The sequence below is a fragment of the Physeter macrocephalus genome, chromosome 10 (assembly GCF_002837175.3).
Source record: "Physeter macrocephalus isolate SW-GA chromosome 10, ASM283717v5, whole genome shotgun sequence".
In the NCBI taxonomy this organism is placed as follows: Eukaryota; Metazoa; Chordata; class Mammalia; order Artiodactyla; family Physeteridae; genus Physeter; species Physeter macrocephalus.
In genome coordinates, this window is record NC_041223.1 from 18,781,033 (window position 1) to 18,803,237 (window position 22,205).

General features: G+C 38.7%; 1 long non-coding RNA gene across 1 annotated transcript in view; it reads left to right on the forward strand.

Annotated features, from left to right (window-relative positions):
- Positions 1-22,205, forward strand: part of LOC129392459 (uncharacterized) — a 333,703-nt gene that overhangs the window by 266,796 nt on the left and 44,702 nt on the right. The gene's annotated exons all lie outside the window — the stretch shown is intronic.

The window sequence follows — 22,205 nt, forward strand, 5'->3', positions numbered from 1 at the left end:
GGGACGCGGGTTCGTGCCCCGGTCCGGGAGGATCCCACGTGCCGCGGAGCGGATGGGCCCGTGAGCCATGGCCGCTGAGCCTGCGCGTACGGAGCCCGTGCTCCGCAACGGGAGAGGCCACGGCAGTGAGAGGCCCGCGTACCGCAAAAAAAAAAAAAAAAAAAAAAAAAAAAAAGACTTTGTAACTCTTGATCCTCCATGGTCCTGAATCTTCCTTTTGGCATTTTCCTGTGTTGGCTAATCCCGCTTCAAAGTATGGAGTCTTAAGTAGTTGTGGTAGTTTGTACAGTTTCACCACTTACTAATCATGCAAGTTTGGAAACTTGAGCAAATTGTTTTAAGTTTTAGTTTCCTCGTCTATAAAATGGGAGTAATCCAAACAAGTCACTTAAATGATGCCTAGCTCATACCAAGCATTAAAAAATTGTAAACTACTGTTTATTATTTCAGAGCAATTATAGTTTGATAATTAAATGTATAAAAGAGGTTGGATCTTTTTATCAGGCTAATGGATTCCTTTGAACTTTTTTGAAAAATGTTTATAATTTGTTTTATTTTCTACTCCTAGAAAAAACATAGAACCTTCCTTAAGAACAAAAAAATGGCTTGCCTGTGACTCCCTGGAACCATTTCAATTTGTTAACAGCAGCAAACAGCATCTCCCCAGCTTTATGCCACCTTTGCCTATTCTTACTTCCTTTTCTGAAGTTCCTCTTCAAAAAAACTACTGGCACTTTCTTACATCTTCGCCTCAGTCTTTCAGAGTCATCCCTCTGGATGAGACTGGCCTTTGTCACTACGCTCTTTCTGCCACTTCTTTGTAGTCCACATGGCTTCTGGAAGCTAGACATAGATAAAAACGAAGCAGGTCTGTCCACAGGAGATTATAACAATGACTAGAAGAGGAGGGGTGCTGTGGGAAGAAATAGTTCATCCTGATCCTGGCAAAGGAGAGGAGATCTTCAAAAGACAAGTGCCTTACATTTAGTTTAATTCTCTTTGGCTTTTCTTCTTTTCCTCTTCAGAACAGTTGTTGTCTGAGTTATTTCTCCCGAGATGGTGTGAACAGAGGGGCACAGCAGTGGTGAAACTTTTATTAACTCTGGCACAGGCCTGACTGCAGAGCAGAAAACTCTTTCAAAGCTAGGAAGCAGTCAATGGTTGACAAAAAAGAGATATGAGAACTGGGAGGGGAGAGGAGATGGGTAGAGGGTATGGACAGGATGCAGAGAAGCAAAGCGAAGTCATCACAAAGTGGCATCTCTCAGAGCTGTGCAGACAAAACCAGGGACGTTGTCCCTTTCCTCAAGTTGTGTTGTGTTTGTTCTCCTGTGACAAGCTGATGGGGTAATCTATCAGAAAATATTTTGTAGTCTCTTCCACTCCAAAACAGAATATAGAAATTGACATTGTGTTCTCAAGTTCAAAGCAGTAAAAGGTTGTATGTGAAATGAACTGGATGCTTCACAGACTGATGACCCAAGGTTGGACAGTATAAAAGAAAAGCCTGGAGTAAATGGCTGCTTTGGGAAAGTTGGTTGTTTTGGGAACAGGTCCTGTTTGGGGGAACATTTTGGCAATATCATTTGAATAAAACGTATTCATATTTAACACCCACAAAATTCTCCATAGATGTGTGTACAAAGTTTAAAACATGCATAGAAGTTGCCTAAAGTTCTGGTATTTTCTCCTGTATTATAGTCTTTGTGGTTAAACAAGCAAAGAAACAAAAAACCTGCTTAAAAAATGATTAATCTCATAAAGCATTCTAAAAATATTTACAAAATTAAGACGACTATTGCTAATTCTCCTACCATCTTGAATATCTTTCTTTTCTCATATGTTAAGCGGGACACGGTGGAAGTTTTCGTCTGGCTTGGAGACATTTTGTGTTTCTCTCTTCTTAGAAGATCCTGTCTTGATTCTTTGAAAGGCAGAAGATAACTCATTTAGCTTGGTATTGCTTCCCAAGTATCTGTATTTACTCTTTTATATCTCTATGAAAATTCCCCTTTCTCTTATTCTTTTTATGCATGAAAGGACCACTTTCTTCTGTGGGAAAGAATAACTCCATGTATAGCCCCAAACCAGTTACTGTAAATCTGAAAGCGAACACTTGTATCATTTTTACTGAGACTGTCAACCTCTTACCATCCTCACAGTGGCCCATTCCAGTTAATGTTTTATCTCCATGGAAACTGAAAGGCATATAAACTAGGCTCTGACTTTATTTTAAGGCCTTAGGCTAATTGGTTGATTTTCCTAAGATATCATGTAACAAGAATTCCACTCCTTCTACCTCCTCCAGTCCCCCTCAGAATGACTGAGAGAGAATTGGAGGCTCAATGCTTGATCACACTTTGATCAGGTGTAATTTAAATCTTTGTCTGAGTCTGGATACGCGTAGGGAAGCAGGAACAGCGGAGTTTACAGTAAGGCTTGGGGAGTGCTGAATTATTCTCCATAAAAATATGAGAGGAAGTTAATCTTTGTGTTCACATGAAGAAGAATACAGAGAAGCTGGGGTGGGTGAGGCTAGGGACATGGAGACGAGACAAATGACTTTTAGAATAGAAATGTCTAATACTCAGTTCTAGATTTTTGGTGAAGAGGCAAAGTAAATCTTTTCCTTTAACATCTCTTCACGAAAGTCTACTACCCACTCAGAAGCTCTTTTATGTATAGAAATCAAAGAAAGAAACTGTAACTGGGCTCAGCCTTTGGGTTAGCGTGGAACAGGAAGCTCCGATTCATCAGGGCCAGGAGGCTGGAACCAGGAGTATCCCTGACAGTGTAAGTCCCAGAAGTTACAGGAATCTTAACAAAGGCAATGCGTTTTCTCTGAATTGTGTTTTAGGAATTGGGGCCAATTTTACCAAGATCTTAACGAGGCAGCATGACCCCAGAGGGCAGCTGATTATGAGTCTATAACCCTGGGTAGGTCTGAAGGCTGGCTCAGCTACACGTTAGCTAGTTAATATAAAGAAGGTAAAACCTGGTTTCTTCGTTGGTAAAATTGGAATCATATTTTTATAATTCAGGGTCATCAATTGATGCTTAAAATAGATGAAACATTGTTGAAGAAAGTGATATTCTCAAAGTAGCACTGCCCTCCCGCCCCCATATTACATTTGAATTGTAAGGAAAAATGTATCTTTACAATTGAGAAATTACAAGTGATCTTACAATTGACACATATCCAGGAGATCAAACTTAATATGGCCAAAGAGTGTGATAATGATACAGAGATTTTGTGGAAGAGCATCCTTGCTTTTTGAGAGATGCATGCTGAAGTATTTAGAGGTGCAGTGTTATGTACAACTTACTCTAAAATGTGCCATATATGTGCACACAGGTAATATGTGTATGTGTACATGTGTTTCTCTCTCTCATAAATATATGTCTCTCTACATATATATGTATTATATAAAACAAATATATGTCCTGTATATATACATATATATCTTTCTCTCTCTCTCTCTCTCTCTATATATATATAAAATATTGTGCAGATATGGCATGAAAATTGGGCAAAATGTTAGCAGTCAATAAATATAAGTGAAGATTATATGTGTTTATTGGACTAGTCTTTCAAAATTTTCAAAATAAAATGTTAACCGTGTAAATAACTAAAGTAAAATACCTAGCATCACATCAGGTGCTGTGTCTGTGCTCGTTTTGTGTTGGTTACCTTTTCCCTCCTTTTTCCTCTACTACATTTGTTCACTTTCCCCCAGTTGTGACAAACCCTCATTATGGTTGTTTAAATATACTTTGGGTCTAGTTTCATTGCCCTAAAATAAAAAGTAGCTTCTGAAAAAGCATAAAGCACAAAAAAGGTAGAGTGCTGTAAAAATGCCCAGAGTGGCACTAATTGGCAGCTCTGCAAGGTTGTTCTGTTCTCCAAAAGGGGCATCCCATGGTGTTGCACGTTAGACACTGCAAAATTAAGAGGAAGAAATCAGTAGTTTAGAAAAAAAGATACCCAGAATATAAACATTTCTCAATAAATACCGAAATAGAGCAAATATTTTATTTCAGAGTGCCGATTTAGTAATGCAAAACCAAGATTATCTTTTCTTGGAGCTTTTCTCCCCAAAGTAATAGGTGTTAATGCCTGTGGAAATGATGAACATTTATTTGGAAGTTGCCTCAGGGGCCTGAATTATGTGCACAGTTAGTTATATACTATGCCAGAAATATATATTTCTGCTAAATCTACTGGCCAGCTTAACACGTGGCCAGTGTGTGTCTTGATTTTTAGGATAAAAACTCAAGAGTTCTGGGATAGCTTTTCTTTGTTGTGCCTACTTGATACTCTTAAAGCTGGAATGGATGTAGGAAAGAGGCAGGAGGAAAATGCCGGGGGGCACAATTCCCAAACCGTGACCCTTTGGTCCATGATCCTCTTGAATTCCACTTCTTCTCTTGGTCACTTTGTCAAATGAGTCATTTTCATAATTCTACCCTTAATCCTCAAAGCTCCCCTGGTAGAGGGAAGAGAGTGGCAAATTATTTATCATCCCAGCTTGTAAAGCGAGAAAACAGGAGGACTCATGGGGAAATTATTTTCTAAAACTATGCAATGAAAACTCAGTCTATCCTTCTAGCTTTCTTTTACTCGATGTGTATGAAGCACTGTGTGAAATATAGAGAGATGTGAGGAAGAAAAGCATTTTGGACATAGTTTATGCTAACTAAATAATAATAACAGGAACTGCAACAATATACGATTGTGTGAAATTGCTAGGCAAACTGCAAAATTCTAGCCATACATAAGCTGTTATTATTTTATTCATCAAAGTTACCATCATCATTGTCTTCTTCATCCTCCTCTATGTTTTCAATGGTGGAATTCTCAGGAATTGAGGAAGAAGGAAGAAAAATTATTTACTGTTTGGGAAAACTATAAGTTTTGAGTGAAAGCCATCATACTGAAGATTTTTCAAGACATGGTTGAAAAATAGGCAAAGAGTAGGACAATTGTGTTCAAAGGGAAGATGTCACATGTGTGATGAGGAATGAGAAGGAGGATGAAAAACTCTCTGCTGGCAGCCGAATGAGAAAGTAATAGAAAATATGGCAGTCAGGGTTGGAATAAAATGTGAGAGGATGGGAGGTCCAGCAGTTGGAAGGCAATGAAGCCCCTAGTCTTAGATATTAATGGGATTCAGGAAGCAATAAAGAGCAACTATAGGATTCTAAGAAAAGGAAATACTGTGATAAAGTGATGCTTGGGAAGATGAAGTCTTTTCAAGTGTTTTGAATAGACTGTGGACAGTTGAAACCAGAAGAGGAAGGAGGTTTTTAAAATAGAGCAGATTCAAGGAAATAAAGATCTTGCTTTGATCTGCGATGTTTTAAGATCGAGACAATGGATGTTTTGAGAGCACAGCTGGGATAAATGCTCAAGAAGTAAGGCTTTTGCTAGACCTTAGGTGTGTGGGAACAAAAGAAGGCTGAAAGGGATCTAAAGGCAGAAACGATTCCCCCTGGGAGCCTGAAAAGAAAGACGGACCTATGTGAGACTCAAGTGTGTTAGATGAGACTGGAAACCAGATTAGCATTAAAATCCGGTGCATATGAGATCTTGTCTCTCGCAGCCATCATCGGAAATCTGCTGATCACTGTCTTCTGCTCTGTCGTTCTCTTTCTCTCCGGAGTTGCTGTGAAAGAACCTTCTCTCCATCTCAGAGCTGCAGGGCTCCAAGCGTCCTGTTGCCGTCTCCCGTTACTGGGACAGAGTCAGGGCCAGGGCAGTGATTGTCAGCTTGCTGAGGCGTGCATTTTAGGTATTGCTGTTGTTTTTTCTTATTGTTTTGTTTTAGAGAATTTCAAATAACAGGTGATTTTTAAAATGCCGCATTGATGTAATCTCTGTATTGCTGGCCCTTGTATTCTCCTTGCAAAGAAAGCATGGAGTCCCCTGCAATGTTCTCCTTCAATTCAAACATGCTGCATGGCACAACCTTAGGTATGGGCACACAGAGAAGATGCAGTGGGTGCTGTGATGACCTGGAGCTGTGTCCCTGTATGGGGCTCCTATTCTCCACACAAGGTCCCATAGTTTTCTCTCCCTGCTGCTCAGTATTGTGGGAAGAAAGAAATTCTAGAACCCTGTATTTTAATTTATCTTTTGGTTATATTCTGCTAGCATAGTACCCAGACAGGACTCTTTATACCATCATATCATTTATTCATTATGAAAATGATCCTAAGTGTTTTACCTAAGTCCATAGGGGCCTACACTGGGGGACATACAGTACCCACTGAACTTACATAGAATCTTTGGAAATAAAAATATGCTAAGTTTATTTAACAGTGTTTATATAGTTCCTACTATGTGCCATGCACTTTATTTAATTCTTATAACAGCCTTATAAGGCAGATATGATTATTATCCTCCTCCTCATTGTTTTCAGATGTGGAAACTGAGGTACAGAGAAACAAAATAACTTGCCCTAGGTTATATAGCTGATATGGGGGAAGGTGGGGTTCAATTCCAAGCACTCGGGTTCCAGATTTTGGGGTTGTCCTCTCTCTCTGAATGAAAATGGAGATACATCTACCTCCAGGTAATGCTATTTATGAACAGGTTAAATCCTGCAATTTCTAAACTTGGAAAGAAGCTTCATATGTTGAAAGACAGCAAGGCTTCCATCCTACCTCCATCTTCCCCTCATGTTAGCCCACTTTCACATTTTCTTCAGCCATAGGGGTGGGGGAATTGAGGCATTATGGATCTTTCTGCAAATTCCAAGGCCATGGTTAAGGCCAGGGCCTTGCCCCATAATCCTTAACCTCCCCATCTCAAATATGGATGCCCTGGGATGCTTCTTGTAGATGCAAAGAGAAACTCAAGATATAAGGAGAGTGTACATCAACTATATCTCAATTTAAAAAATGTAAAAAAAAAAGATATAAGAAGAGTGGATGAAGGGTCATCATCCTGTACGGTCCCTCTGTCATGTCATCTTTGTTTCCCTTTGCTATCATATGATCAGTCTTCAAATTCCAAAGGCAGCTGGTATAAATAACTCAGCTAAGCATTCTCATCTCTTCTGGACAGAGGCTATCATTTCAGGACATCACTGTGCTAATTGATTTGGTTGCTTCTAAGACACTTGCCCAAGTCCAGTTTCACCAGTGATTGTCCATCCATGCAATTAAAACGTAAAGGCGGGGGGCGGGGGGCGTGGTGCTGAGGCTTCTTCCCTGAGCAGAACGCTATGGGCTGGGCAGTTTCCTAAAGAAGGGGTCTCTGAGTATGACAAGCCTTCTGACCTCCATACGCAAGACACCTCCATTCCAGCCAATGTGTGTGCTCAGTGCATCCCAAACCTATTTTATACTTTGTTTGTGATTTATGCCTTTTCCTCCTTCAGTAGTATCTCTTCACTTCAATGGCCTAAATCCTTCCTATCTTTGAAAACTCAATTGAAATTGTCCAAAAAGTCTTCCAAGCTTATCCCAGCTGGAGGTGGTTGCTATCTGATTATGGACTCCCAATACTTTAATTTATGTACCGTGGCCCATGGCATTTACTGCTTGCCCTAGCCTAATCATGAGTTCATGACTCATCTCCCCAACTACATTATATGCTATTTGAGTCTACATAATAGGTACTTAAAAGCCTGTTAATTGAGAGTCACTTCTACTATAATCTCTGGGAACTCACTGGGATCTTAGTTTTCTCTTGCAAATCAATATCCTGAAGAGCTGCCCCATTCCCCTGTGATGCCAGTGTTACAGAAGTGTGTCAATGACAAACCGAAGAGTAGAACTCTCTGTTAACCAAAGGGAAAGGGTCTGCATAGATGATTAAGGGAAAAGGTATCAGAGGAGGCTCTGACAAGGAGATACAATGACCTTGATTACCTGATTTTAGGGCAGCAAGGATTTTAGACTCCCAGAATCCAGCGCATCCCAAGTAAAGCCACCAGAAACAATAGCTCTAGATGGGTGGATTATCAGAACTCTTTTCCACTAAGATCATGCCATCCAGCAAACAAATACAAAAGAGGAGATTCATGAACTAGAAAATCAATTTAGAATCTAGGGGGAAGCCAAAGGCTATCTTAGCTTGACCTTTAGCACACAGTCTATTTCAGACTAAATTTTATTATGGAAGCGCATTCCACAATAGGCTTGTAGTGAGGAATACAATCTAATTAGAGCTGACAGCGCTCCTAGCCTTAGCAGAACTAACAGTCTGAATGAGAACCTGGCTTGGTGGGAATCTGCAAGGAAAATAGGATGAGATTATAAGGAGACAGAGTATCTCCAGGGAACCCAAGGAGTGGCTAGGCAGGCACACTGTAGTTACATGGATTAGACTGTCAATGGTTAAAAAGTTAAGTAACTCACTGCACTGGCAAAAGGAGCTAAATAAATGCTAGTTTTGAAGTCTGTCAACAAAAACTCAAGTGAGAACAGAAGTAGCTAAAGTATATGAATGAAAATCAGAGAAAACACAAGACAAAGAAATGGTTTAGGAAAATAATTCTTTGAAATGAAAGGATTAACATGAAAATATTCTACTCCTTCTCTAAGGGTCCTAAGGAAACAATTTTTAGAACTGTGGTGCATGTTTGCTAAAAAAAAATTTCAGTTTTGTGGTTTATTTTTTGGCATTACATTTGATTTGAAAAGAAGGTAAAAGTCTTATAATCATTGTACAAAGAGTCAGATATAAAAGTATAAAAAGATAAAAACGACTTCCTTACTATCAGGCAATGAGTCAGCATGGGTCCAAGTTTTGCAGTATAGATCTCTGGGCATCAACTCTGGGAAAATGCTTTCAAACTCTAAAATCCTTTAAAAATGGAGAGAATAATTACCAATATAGACCTATTGCTTTTCACATAGTAAGCACTTTATTAACCATGTTAAATTGTACACAGAGAATTATTTTTGTTATTTCTTTCTCTCTTGAATTATTTTATTATCTTTTTTCTTTTTTTTCTTTCCTTTTCTATTCTTTTTTATCCTCCCTCTTGGTAACACTTGTGCATGATATAAATTAAAAAGTTTCCCCATTTTTATTCCCATATAGCCACTTTTGTTGGTTTCTTATGTATACCTCTAGAGTTAATCTATGCACTGATAAGCATATATGCACAAGTAGAATTATATATTGCACATTTTTCGGCATTTTGGTTATGTAATTACATTTATACCATATGAACTTTTACATAATTGTCTGTCTTAGATGCCATATAACATTTCATTGTCCATATTTATAAGTTAAAGATATATATTTAATTACCCTCTACTGATGCACATTTAAGTTGCTTCCAATTTTTGTTATTTTTATTTCCAGCAGGGCTTCAATTAATATCTTTGTTCAAAGACATTTTGCATGAGTGGGAGTATATCAGTAGAATTAATTCCTAAAATTGGAACTTTCTGGGTAAAACAGTAGGGTGCATCTGTAATTTTGATGGATATAGCTAAATTGTTCTTTGTAGGGTTTCTGCCAACTTACATACATAACAACAAAGAATGAGAATTGCCAGTTTTCCCATGCTCTGGTTAATGAGCATGACATTTAAAGTAAAAAAAAAAAATCATTGCCAATTTACTCAGGCAAAATGTTATCTCAGTATTTTATTTTTCATTTTTCTTATTTTATTTCTTTTCTTGAACAGCCAGCATCATTTTTAAAAGTATTCTTAACTTCTGTAGTTTAATTTAATTTTTAATTACATTAATTAAAAATTTAAAAATGTTAACAAAGCTTAAAATGTATTAATAATTTACATCTTATATAAATTGTCACATTTACACTTCAACTCTCATAGTTTTCTCTGGGCCTCTTCACTTTTCTTAAAGTGGAGGAGTGTATTACCACCAAGGTGGCTTTTATTCAGCATGTCCCTATATTCTTTGGCAAGCTTATACATTTGTTCCTTTGTTATCTGTCTTTAAATGTCAAAATATTTATGACTACAGTCTATCTGGTTACATTAGCCAATAAATGACTTGATTGGCATCAGTGGGGGAAAATGTCAGAATAAAGCTGAGGGTTACCCATTTTTTCCTTTGAAAATGATTATAAAAGGATCATTAGAGTTTTTCCCTTGTGATGAGCACATTTTGCAAATTCTTTATGTGACTTCAACTCATAGTTAAACCTAACTTCCCTATTTCATCTTAGAAATTCTTCTCTAGTCTCAGGAAGGGAAGGAAGATAAGCTATTTGAATCTTTTAGGGGGTTCTGAGGTCAGTAAAGAAGCCCCCGCCAAAGGAGATGACTTTTACCAGAAAAAGAATGTACTTCATCTTTAGTTACACAAATAAGGTCTGCACTGTCAATGAAAATCTCAGACCTTCTGGTGAATGACTGATGCCATGCCTCATGTCTGCTGAAAACCTCCCTGGGCATGTGCAGGCTCCATTTTCTAATCTTATTTCCATGAAAACGCCAGTAGAAAGTGACAGCCTATATCTGGCAACATTCGACTGTGTCACATGACTCAACAGGGAAGCTCAGAGGTGGGCAAAGGAACTGTACTGGTCTCTGTTGTCAATTTTATTGACAGAAAAATGAGTCATTAAATAAGGGCATCTGAAATTATAGACCTAATTTAGTTCCTGTGTATGAACCAGCAATTCAGTAAAGCTTGAGAGCAGTTTCCATGTACCTAAGTAGCTGAATGTACCTGGTTTAAAAATCTGTTGAGTCTAGTCCCAAGAAAAGTCAGAGATCTGCTGATTTCTCTCCCCTACTCTAAAACATATTGCCAGCAAACCTGGAAAATATTCAGCTCTCTGCAAGATGGCATCACCTGACTAAGAAGTACTTTGTACACAGCCGATAAATATTTAATGTTTTATTTTGAAAATCCCTACTCTTATTCACTTATATTGCAGAAATCTTCCATCATTGCTTCTGACAAAAAATAATAATCAGACCGGGGCGCGAACCCGGTTCCCCTGCATCGGCAGGCGGACGCGCAACCACTGCGCCACCAGGGAAGCCCCAATAATCAGAATTTTAAAGCTATCATTTATATGTCAGTGACCTGAAAGTTTGTTTATTTAATGCTCTATTTTGATTTCATAAATTAGATAAGATATAGATTTAACCTTCAGGACTATACATAAACGGAGAATCCTTGTTCTGACTTGCTTTGGTGACACTCTTTGAAGTAGGGTATGACTTTATCTGTTATAGGTTTGGGGAACTTACAAAATTTAATGACCCACTGGGATTTATTTATTCTTTCTCAGATGTAGAATAGTGAAATCTAACATGTTCTTGGGTATAATGACATTGACAAGGCATATTCTTATTTGAAGTTTAAAAAAGTGGAGGCGAATCATTGGGTTTAAAAGAGAGAGAGAGAAAGAGTACTGTAAATGTCTTAAACATTTAGGAACATTTAAATATATCTTATAACTCAAGGTATTTAATTGAATAAAATCGATGAAGGACAATGTGCAGTTTGTGGTGTCTTTTCCTTAATTCTGAAAATAATCTAGTGACTTGCGGTACCTTTTACAGCAGAGATCACACCCACTCTCCCAGTGAGCCTGTGGCTGAACTTGAACCTAGAATGAGCTTGTAAAAGGCCCTGCTGACAAAAGTCTGAGAGAGGCACCTTAATGGATAATGTGTAGTGTTCTGCATGCAGCATGAGTCACTAGAGTTTCGAAGCAACATCAATTTGGCCATAAGACGTTTCCACGGTTTCCACACTTATCACTCTCTAACTTGGTAATAAGCCCCAATAAAATATGACCTGACTGGATTATAGCAAGAGAAGAATCTGAAGAACACTCTTTTTATAGTTTCCTGTCTTATAAAACACTTGACTGACTCCTTTTGCTAAGGCTATCCTAACTTTTACTGTATGGTGCAGTATGAGGTCATTGGCTCTCAGTATTTCAGGAGGGTTCTATGTTGCGGTCAGATCAATATTGTGTGTCTCACCTGTGTTATTAGAAGAAAGAAATATCTGCCTAAGAAAGGGAGTGAAAAATAAATGCTGGAGAGAGGCATCAACAAACAAACAAAACAATGCCCAGCGATGCCGATATCTATAAAATGCATGAAATGCACAAAAGTCTGCATCACTTATGGCTAAGTAACAGATGAAGCTGTCAGGTAAAAGTAAAAAAGAAACAGTTGTAATATAAGTGATCCTGCAAGGCTGTTTGGAGAATAGACACAGTGCATTCAACTTTCGCCTCGTTAGGGAAAGCTAGGTGATTGAACCAGACTGGAGCAGTTTGTCATGGTGTGATGGTTTAAAGGTCACTCAGTCACACTGAGGTCCTTTTGCGGAAGATTCAGCGTCTAGTTAGGTTTTCTGTGCCATGTGTGTGGCCTTTTCGTTGACAGGAATTCCCAGCTGTATGTCCTGTTCTTAACAAAGTGCACTCCGAGTGGGGGGAAGGGCTTGCTCCCTGCACGCCACAGGCTCCCTCTCCTACCTCAGTCCTCTCTCCCTCTCTGCTCTCCAGGCACCTGGCTTGATTAGCTGCTGCCTCTCAACTTCCTTTGTTGGATGGGAGGCTTTACTGACGGGCTTCTTGGTGCCTATATTGGAGGAGGAAAGTGATACGAAGGACCTTGTACCTCAAGCATTTGGCAGAGGTACAGGCAAGGCAGGAGCCCCCGCTCCACCCTGGGGCAGTGCAACCTGACAATAGGCATCCTTGTGCTTGGGCTTTGACTGCTGCTGACGCCTGAGTCATGCACAGAGAATCCCTGGCAAAAGGTCACAAGGACCTGTTTTTCCTGAGCAGTGGGAAAGCCCCTGTAGCGACCACTGATGAAAACCACTGGAAACCAAGCTTACTTTCGGGTTTTTTTTTTTTCCAAAGAAAACCAGAGAGAGAGAGACAGAGAGAGGAAGAGAGAAAGAGAAGCCTCTAAGGTCAAGGCTAATTGAATGGAGGCTGCACCATGACCATGAAAGCTCGTATCCATTTTCGTATTCTGATACCTTGGAGACCAAAGGTTAAGAGTCTCAGAATAGGGAAGTCATCTTGTTTTGAAATTCCTCAAATGTTTATGTCCGAGTAGAGAGCTCTGGTCGTGACCAAGTAGTTATCTATTCCATCACTTCCTAGTTGTGTAACCTTGAACAACTGACTTGCCATCTCTCTATCACGAGCTCCTTATTTGTAAAATGCAAATAATAATGATCTCTACAGTATAGTCATCGTGAAGCTTAAGTGAGACAGTGCCTCTGATGATGCAGCATATGATGAAAATCCAATAAATATCACTTAGCAGTATTATGATTTCAGGGGCACAGAATAATATATATTTTTCTAATTACTACATATTTTCTAGCTGTTCTATGCATAGACTACTTTTATTCAGAAAAAAATAACCTTCAAGAAGTGCTTTTATTTCCCCAGGGGCTATTAAAATGTCTAGTCCTATTATAAAGATCTTTGCTTTCAGCCCAACAGACGTGCTCAGAAATGGAACGGACTCTGGGGCAGACGGGGCTACGGGTTTAATGACATCAGGTACATAGCGACTCCCACTTTAGGCAAGTCTGAAAATACCCTTTCTGCCCTTCTTAAACCAAATGGCAAGGCAAAATCAAGCAAGCTACACAGCCAAGAAATGATTTCTGGGCTCACGGGTCTGTTTTCATTAACTCTTTATTAATTATGTATTGAGTATTTATTGAGTTCTCTATGTGAAGTGTTGTAGGCTAGCTGGCATTGGGACTCTATTTAAAAATGTATCAGACACAGTCTGGTGACCTCCAGGAGCATATGCATAGTAAAAAAAATATCACGTGCAGAACTTACCACAATAAAAGTAGGTGTGGAAACTGCTTATCAGAGATATGTAAACACGAGAGGTCAGAACATTCACTTTTTTCTACAAAAGTTTGGATTTTGCTGTATAATTATGCTTTGAAGAAAAAGATACTCAAGGAGGAGAAATGACATAAACAAAGGTGTGAAAATGCTAAACATGATCACTGTTATAATAAAACTACTAATTTGCAATTTCTACTATGTGCTAGGCTAGGCTATATATATATATATATATATCTCCTAGATATATAGGCTAGAGAGTGTGTCTTAGAGTAAGCAAGAGATTAAGCTGCAAAGGTAAGCTGGGATAAGAGTAGGATTTCTAACCCTTCAGTGATGTCAGCCCTCCCTAACAAGAATGAAGGGGTTTTCTGGTCTGGGGTGAGCTTAGGGCAGTGGTGCCTGGTGGAAGGTGATTGAGTGTAGGTCTGGTCTGGTGGGTCAGCTTCTAGGATTCAGCACTTCACAGCAATCCTATGAGGGAGGTAGTGAAGGTTTTGTTATGTCCACTTTCAGCTGGTAAGAATGAAGCACACAAGACCTAAGTGATGAAACCAAAGGCACTTAGACAATTTCAGAGCTGAGTTAGTATCCAAGTCTTGCTTGGCTGACTTCCAATACACTTCCATTCTCAAATCCAGGTTGTTACCCTGTGGCTCTGAAATACATGGTGTTGTTGATTTTAGAGAGAAAGGCAGAAACTTTATGCACGGAGATAACTGTAATAGGTGACAATAGGTTACAGTAAATGGCACCGAGCCCAGTGTGCTTGGCTTACTTGAACTGCATGTAAATTATAGAAGCACTAATGGTTATAATTGTGCTAATATTTGTCTGCAAGGAGTTATAGGGGTGGCTCTAAAGAACTTGGGAGAGTCCAAGGACCTTAGCATTCAGAACTCATAGGTTTGAAAAGTGGGAAAAGCTTTGAGATCATCTAACTTCTTTATTTTATCAGTGAGGAAACTAAGGCTGAGAGAGATCAGGTGAATTGCCGAGGTCATATGGACAGTGAGTGGGGGAGGACTAGTTCTCTTTAATATATATTAATTAATTAATTTCTTATGAGGAACTGGCTCACATGGTTATGGAGGTTAAGAAGTCCCATGATCTTCTATCTATCTGTAAGCCAATACCTAGGCTTACACCAGTGGTGTAATTTGGTCTGAGTCTGAAGGTCTGAGAACCACGGGAGCTGATGGTACAAATCCCAGCGCAGGGGCTGGAGAAGATGAGCTGAGATGTCCCAGCTCCAGAGTGAGGCAGAGAAAAAAATGATCCTTCCTTCTGGGGGTGTTGTAGGCAATTTCGTGTTTCTGATATCCAGACCAGAATACTCATGAAACTCCAGGCACGGTTCTTCTGTGCTCTCCATGACCGGTGCTGTGTCATTTCGTTTCATACCTAGATTCATTTTCAGAAGATTTAGGGACACATGCTGTAACTCTTTAGAGTGCGTGATGACTGGTCCAACCTGAGGAGGTGCCATGCCCCACTGTGCAGTAGAGGGCAGGATGTGGAGGAGGAACCAGCCCCAGGTTTCCCTTTTGTAACTGTGTGATTTCTCTCCCATATATTGACTGTGCCTCATGCCAAGCTTGGACCTCTGAAGGTCAGCTCCTTCCCCTGGTCCACCTCAGGATGGCACAGGATAATGTAGCCAGGAAATACACCACCTGTTCTCATGCAGTTTGTCGGTGTACTCATTCCACACCATCTAACTGGAAACCAGGAACGCATCTGCTCTTCCCAGGAGCTGAACTTCTACAGCTCTCAGAGGGGCTCCCATGCACGTTTGCTGGGAAGCTCAGGGACATGGGGGTCCAGTCTATGGAGCATAATCAGGCTCTCGGGCTCCTTCCCACAGACACATACATTCTAGAGGGCAAGGACCTTGGAAACGTGTAAAGCCAAGCACAGAATTACTGTTCCACTCTTTGGATTTGTGCCAGCAACTCCACCCCCAGGTAAAGGTGGGATAATGTGTTCGTTCTACTTTTCGCAGGCAAAGCAGATCATAGAAATTATTTGATGAAAAGTAACTGGGAGTTTTGCCACGCTCATTTTTGATTCATTATACCATCTATTATTAATACGTTATCACATAATGATCACTTGGTCTGATTTCTTTACCCCATGCACACGGTGGTGGTTTTTCCCCTGTTGTTTATAAGTGTAGACGGTGTGACGGAACCATGTTCAAGGCTGAATTTTAAAATGTGATCATCTTAATATTGGGAGAAAGACTCTTTCTGATGAACGCAGGTCTTCTGAGGAATTGTTAACTGACTTTGTCACGAGGCTCAACTTTCAGCAGGCAGAAAAAAGAAAAAGAAAATTACCATCATGGGCTTAAGTTTGAGTGACTGGGAACAAATGCAAGATAAAGTGAAATGGTGACGAATGTGGGAAAAAGTAACCCTGTCATCTTAGTGTTCAAAATAAACTAAGAGGAAAATATAGAGAATAATATAGTATACAGATTTTTAATTATCAGAGAAAAATAGGTACAGTTCCATGACTGGAGGCTTTAAAAAGTAAAGACCGCTCAAAAGAAACTAGTGCAGGAGGAGAAGGCTTACTATCTACTTTTATAAGGATTTTGATTAGAAAAAGGAAGGACCAGGGCATAAAAAAGACCAATTTTTACAGACCCATAAAGGGAAGTGTTTTCCAAAAAGACTGAAGTGTGTCCCTACTTTATTCATCTTCATAACTTTAGCACCTATTGTAATGCTAGGGTCACCACATTTCTTTCATTGATTCTGCAGTTTGGAGAAGGTTTATCCCAGGTTCTTATAATAAGATGCTGATGTGATCCCAGCATCACTGTGGATAATCATAATGAAACATGGAGAATAAGAGAGGTGTCAAAAGATGCAAAAATAGTGTGACAGAGACACCTAGTTGATCACCCCAACAGCTAAGTCTCCTTTTCTTCCTTGGTAATGGAACTCTGATTTCATCTGGGGGTAATGCATCCCATGAAAGGCATACACAAGGACTTCCCTGGTGGTCCAGTGGTGAAGACTCCACACTTCCACTGCAGGGGACATGGGTTTGATCCTTGGTTGGGGAACTAAGATCCCTCATAATGCATGGCACGGCCAAAAAAAAAAAAAAAAGGCATACACGTCTCAGCCTGTCTTATAGCTTGCTAGGGCCATGTGACTATATTCTGACCAATGAATTATAACAGCCAGTTGTTAATATGCTAGTGTGAAATATAAGATCTGGTATTAATGTGACTTCTGGGTTGACTGAGATCACTTAGCTGGGAAGAGTGGTCCTTTTGTCTCTTTGCTGTTCTGACTACTGCCATCCTGTAATGAAGCCCTTTTAGAGTCTAAATTATATGCTGAGAATAGTGAAGAAAAAAGGCTGAAACCTGGATTCTTGATGGCTCCATGGAGCCATCATACCTAACTCTGAGCTGTTTACCTCTAGATTTCTTCTATTTCAGGAAAAAAAAAAAACCACTTCTGTTTGATTATGTTATTTTGGAGTATCTCTTATGCAGCTGAACTTAACCCTAACTGATAAAATTTCCAGAGACTAGAGATGGTTTTCAGAGACTAGAGATAAGCATGTGTAAATTCCAGGAAAAATCCTCCAAGGCACATTCAATAACAATAATTCTTGCTAAATTACCTTAATTTTTTTGGACCTTGTTATCAGATTAGTAGCTTTTATTTAAGAACCAACATTTTGGGAAGAATTACTACTTGCTGGATGCTGTTTTAAATCCCTTACGTGTATTATCTTTTGTAATCATCACAACAGGTACTTTAAAAAACTCCATATAGCAAAACGATAAAACAGAGGCAGAGAGGTTTAAATAACTGATCCAGTGGAACACAGCTGATGGAGACAAGATACAAGCTCAAGGAGTCTGAGTGTAGAGGTCACTATCTTAGTTCATATACTACGCTTTGAGGGGAAAGACACAGATAACAAGTGAATTTTAATTTTTTGTGCATTGGATACAATCTCATAAAAGCAGAGTGGAGAAATGATAGATGGGCATTTTGATAAATTCAAGATGCCCAGCCAGTGTCATCCTGGAAGGAAGTGTCTTGGTACTTGTCAAAATGTCTTAATCCACTTCTGTTTAAGAATTTTATTAATGGCTGAGGACACATCAGGTCTATTTATCAAATGTGCAAGAACTAGAATAAATTTAGCCTGGAAAGGAGAAGACTCATGGAAACATGGGAGGTCTCACCAAATACTTATTCTATAATTTTAGAGCTTTAGCAGCCTCCAAAATCACTAATGCCTTTCAGGAATGGTGGGAATGCAAAGCGGTATGAGACCTGTGGAGACACTATTTTGCAATACTGCAATATTTGACAATATTCTGATAAGTTACATATGCATTTATCCTTTGACCCAGAAACTCCACTTCTACATTACTAAAAAGATACACTGGTGAAAAGAAAGAAACAAATATAAGAGCACAAATTCACAAAGCTATCCTTTGTACACTAATTACATATAACCGATTTTATTTAAGAAATAAAATTCTAAGGAAAAAATAAAAGTTAGATGGACAGGGGAATCTGTAGATTAAAAGAGACTTAACCAATTGCAATGATAGGCTCTCATTTGCATCCTGATTCAAACAAGCAGAAAGGCGGGGGGGCGGGGGATGCACATGTTGGAGAAATGTGAGCACTGCCTGTATAGTTTAAGATATTCAGGAATTATTTGTTGTTACAAAGTCACAGTCCTTATATTTTAGAGAAACTGTGAATCATTATGGATAGTTTTATATGATACCTGGGATTTGCTTCAATACAAATCCAGAAAGAGGGAAACTGGGTGAGGATAAAGATGAAATAAGATTGATATTTACAGCTGGGTATTGATTACAAGGGCATTCATTATTCTATTACATCAACTCATGTACATGTTTGAAAATTTTCATAATACGAAAGTAAAAGTTAAACCTGTCTCTCAATTTTAAATAAAATATTTTAATTTGCTAAAAAATTTTTCCACTTGAAATGTACAGATGCAGATCTTTAAAAAAGAAACCAAGAAGGAAAAAAAATAAATCAAGAGTAAAAGGGTAATTGAATTTAAGCACAGGTTTCACATTTGTTTTGCAGCAGAGCTAAGGAGCAAGTTTGGGACTCTGGAAACTTACTCCAGTGCTCTCTTTATTTTATGATTGACTTGGCGATGATGTCGAAGGGAGCACACTGTTTTCTGAGTCGCTAGAGGGGAAGCAATCAAAGTTATACAAAGGTATATTTTGATTCAAAATAACAAAAACTTTTCCTCCAATTGAGGCTATTGAGAGCATAATAGCTTTTCTTGAGGTTTTGGACAGCCCAGGTCTGGATGAATACACAGGTTGAGACTTGATGGCCACCTGATAGGGATGTTGTAAAGAGAATTCCTGTATCAGCTTGGAGGCTGCACTAAAGGAACTTGAAGCTCCCTTCCTACTCAATGATGCCATAATTCTATAATGAGATGATCTTTCTTGTTTCAACACATAACTCATAACTCTTGCTGGAGGGCTGGCATGTGCCATGGGAAGCATTGGCACCTGATTTGAAAGAAAAACACTTGGTTTGCAGATACAGACTGATGCAGTCCTTCACAAACCAAAAATTTAAAGACTCAAATTATTAATGTTAAATAATTCCAGTTTTAGTAGTTTGGGGTTTAATACTTATATTGAATTTCTAGAAAGTGTAAGGTGTTTGGCCATAGACTATAAAGGCCCTGATCCAAGTGCTGAGTGCCCGAATGTGTTTGATACCTCCAGCTTCTCCTCCTCCCTCACATGAGCTGTTTTTCCTGTATAGAAGTCTGCTCCTAGACAAAGTTCTGTTACCCACCTCTAGAGCTAAGTGTGAGCTTAAAGCAACATGTCACCATTCCCAACCATTTTTAAGCTTCATTTCTAACCAGAATAAAAAGATTTATTAAAAAAAATAATTCCTGAGAAATCAGAAATGAAAGAGGAGATATTAAGATATTACAACTGATACCACAGAAAAATACAAAGGATCATAAGAGACTGCTATGAACAATTATACTCCAACAAATTAAACAACCTAGAAGAAATGGATAATTTCCTAGAAATCTACAAGCTACCAAGACTGAATAATGATGAAATAGAAAATCTGAACAGAAAGATGACTAGTAAGGAGATTGAATCGGTAATTAAAAACCTCCCAACAGGGACTTGCCTGGTGGCACAGTGGTTAAGAATCCACTTGCCAATGCAGGAGACACAGGTTTGATCCCTGGTCCATGAAGATCCCACATGCCCCGGAGCAACTAAGCCCATGTGCCATAACTACTGAGCCTGCTTCATTTCTAACCAGAATAAAAAGATTTATTAAAAAAAATAATTCCTGAGAAATCAGAAATGAAAGAGGAGATATTAAGATATTACAACTGATACCACAGAAAAATACAAAGGATCATAAGAGACTGCTATGAACAATTATACTCCAACAAATTAAACAACCTAGAAGAAATGGATAATTTCCTAGAAATCTACAAGCTACCAAGACTGAATAATGATGAAATAGAAAATCTGAACAGAAAGATGACTAGTAAGGAGATTGAATCGGTAATTAAAAACCTCCCAACAGGGACTTGCCTGGTGGCACAGTGGTTAAGAATCCACTTGCCAATGCAGGAGACACAGGTTTGATCCCTGGTCCATGAAGATCCCACATGCCCCGGAGCAACTAAGCCCATGTGCCATAACTACTGAGCCTGTGCTCTAGAGCCTGCAAGCCACAACTACTGAGCCCATGCGCCACAACTGCTGAAGCCGCACACTCTAGGGTCCGCATGCCACAACTACTGAGCTCGTGTGCCTAGACCCCATGTCCGGCAACAAGAGAAGCCACCGCAGTGAGAAGCCCGCACACTGCAACGAAGAGTAGCCCCTGCTTGCCGCAACTAGAGAAAGCCCACACACAGCAATGAACACCCAACGCAGCCAAAAAAAAATTAAAATTAAAAATTAAAAACAAACAAACAAACCTCCTAACAAACAAAAGTCCAGGACAGAATGGCTTCACTGGTGAGTTCTACCAAACATTCAAAGAAGAATTAATAATAATTCTTCTCAAACTCTTCCAAAAAATAAAATAGGAAGAAGAACTTCCAAACTCATTTTACGAGGCCAGCATTACCCTGATACCAACCAGACAAAGATATCACAATAAAAGAAAATTACAGTTCAATATTCCTGATGAACATAGATGTAAAATTCCTCAACAAAATGTTAGCAAACAGAATTCAACAATACAGTAAAAGGGTCATACACCATGACCAAGTGAGATTTATTCTGGGGATGCAAGGATAGTTCAACATCCACAAATGAGTCAGTGTGATACACCACATTAACAAAATGAAGGATAAAAATATATGATGATCTCAAAAGATGCAGAAAAAGCTTTTGACAAAATTCAATATCTATTTATGATAAAAACTCAACAGAATGAGTATAGAGAGAGCATACCTCAACATAAAAGCCATATATGAAAAGCCCATAGCTAACATTATACTCAATGGCGAAAATCTGAAAGCTTTTCCTCTAAGATCAGGAACAAGACAAGGATGTCTACTCCCACCACTTTTATTCAACATAGTATTGGAAATCCTAGCCAGAGCAATTAGGCAAGAAAAAGAAATAAAAGTCATCTAAATTGGAAAGGAAGAAGTTAAACTGTCACTATTTGCAGATGACATGATATTATATATAGAAAACTCTAAAGACTCCATCAATAAACTATTAGAATTAATAAGCAAATTCAGTAAAGTTATAGGATACAAAATCAATAGACAAAAATCTGTTGTTTCTATGCGCCAATTACAAACTATCAGAAAAATTAAGAAAGCAATCCCATTTACAATTGCATTAAAAAGATAAAATACCTAAAAATAACTTTAACCAAAGAGGTAAAAGACCTGTATATTGAAAACTACAAAACATTGAAAGAAATTGAAGAAGACACAAATAAATGGAAGGATTCCATGCTCATGGATTAGAAGAATTAATATTGTTGAAATGTCCTTACTAGCCAAGGAAATCTACAGATTCAGTGCAATTCCTATCAAAGTTCCAATGGCGTTTTTCACAGAATTAGAACAAACAATCCTAAAAATTTTATGGAACCACAGAAGACCCTGAATAGCCAAGGCAATCTTGAGAAAGATGAACAAAACTGGTGGCATCACACTCCCTGATTTCAAACTATATTATAAAGCTATAGTAACTATAAACAGTATTGTATTGGCATAAAAACAGACACATAGATCAGTGGAACAGAATAGAGAGACCAGAAATAAATCCATGCATATATGGTCAATTATTTTATGACAAATTACAAGAATATACAGTGGGGAAAGGACAGGCTCTTCAATAAAT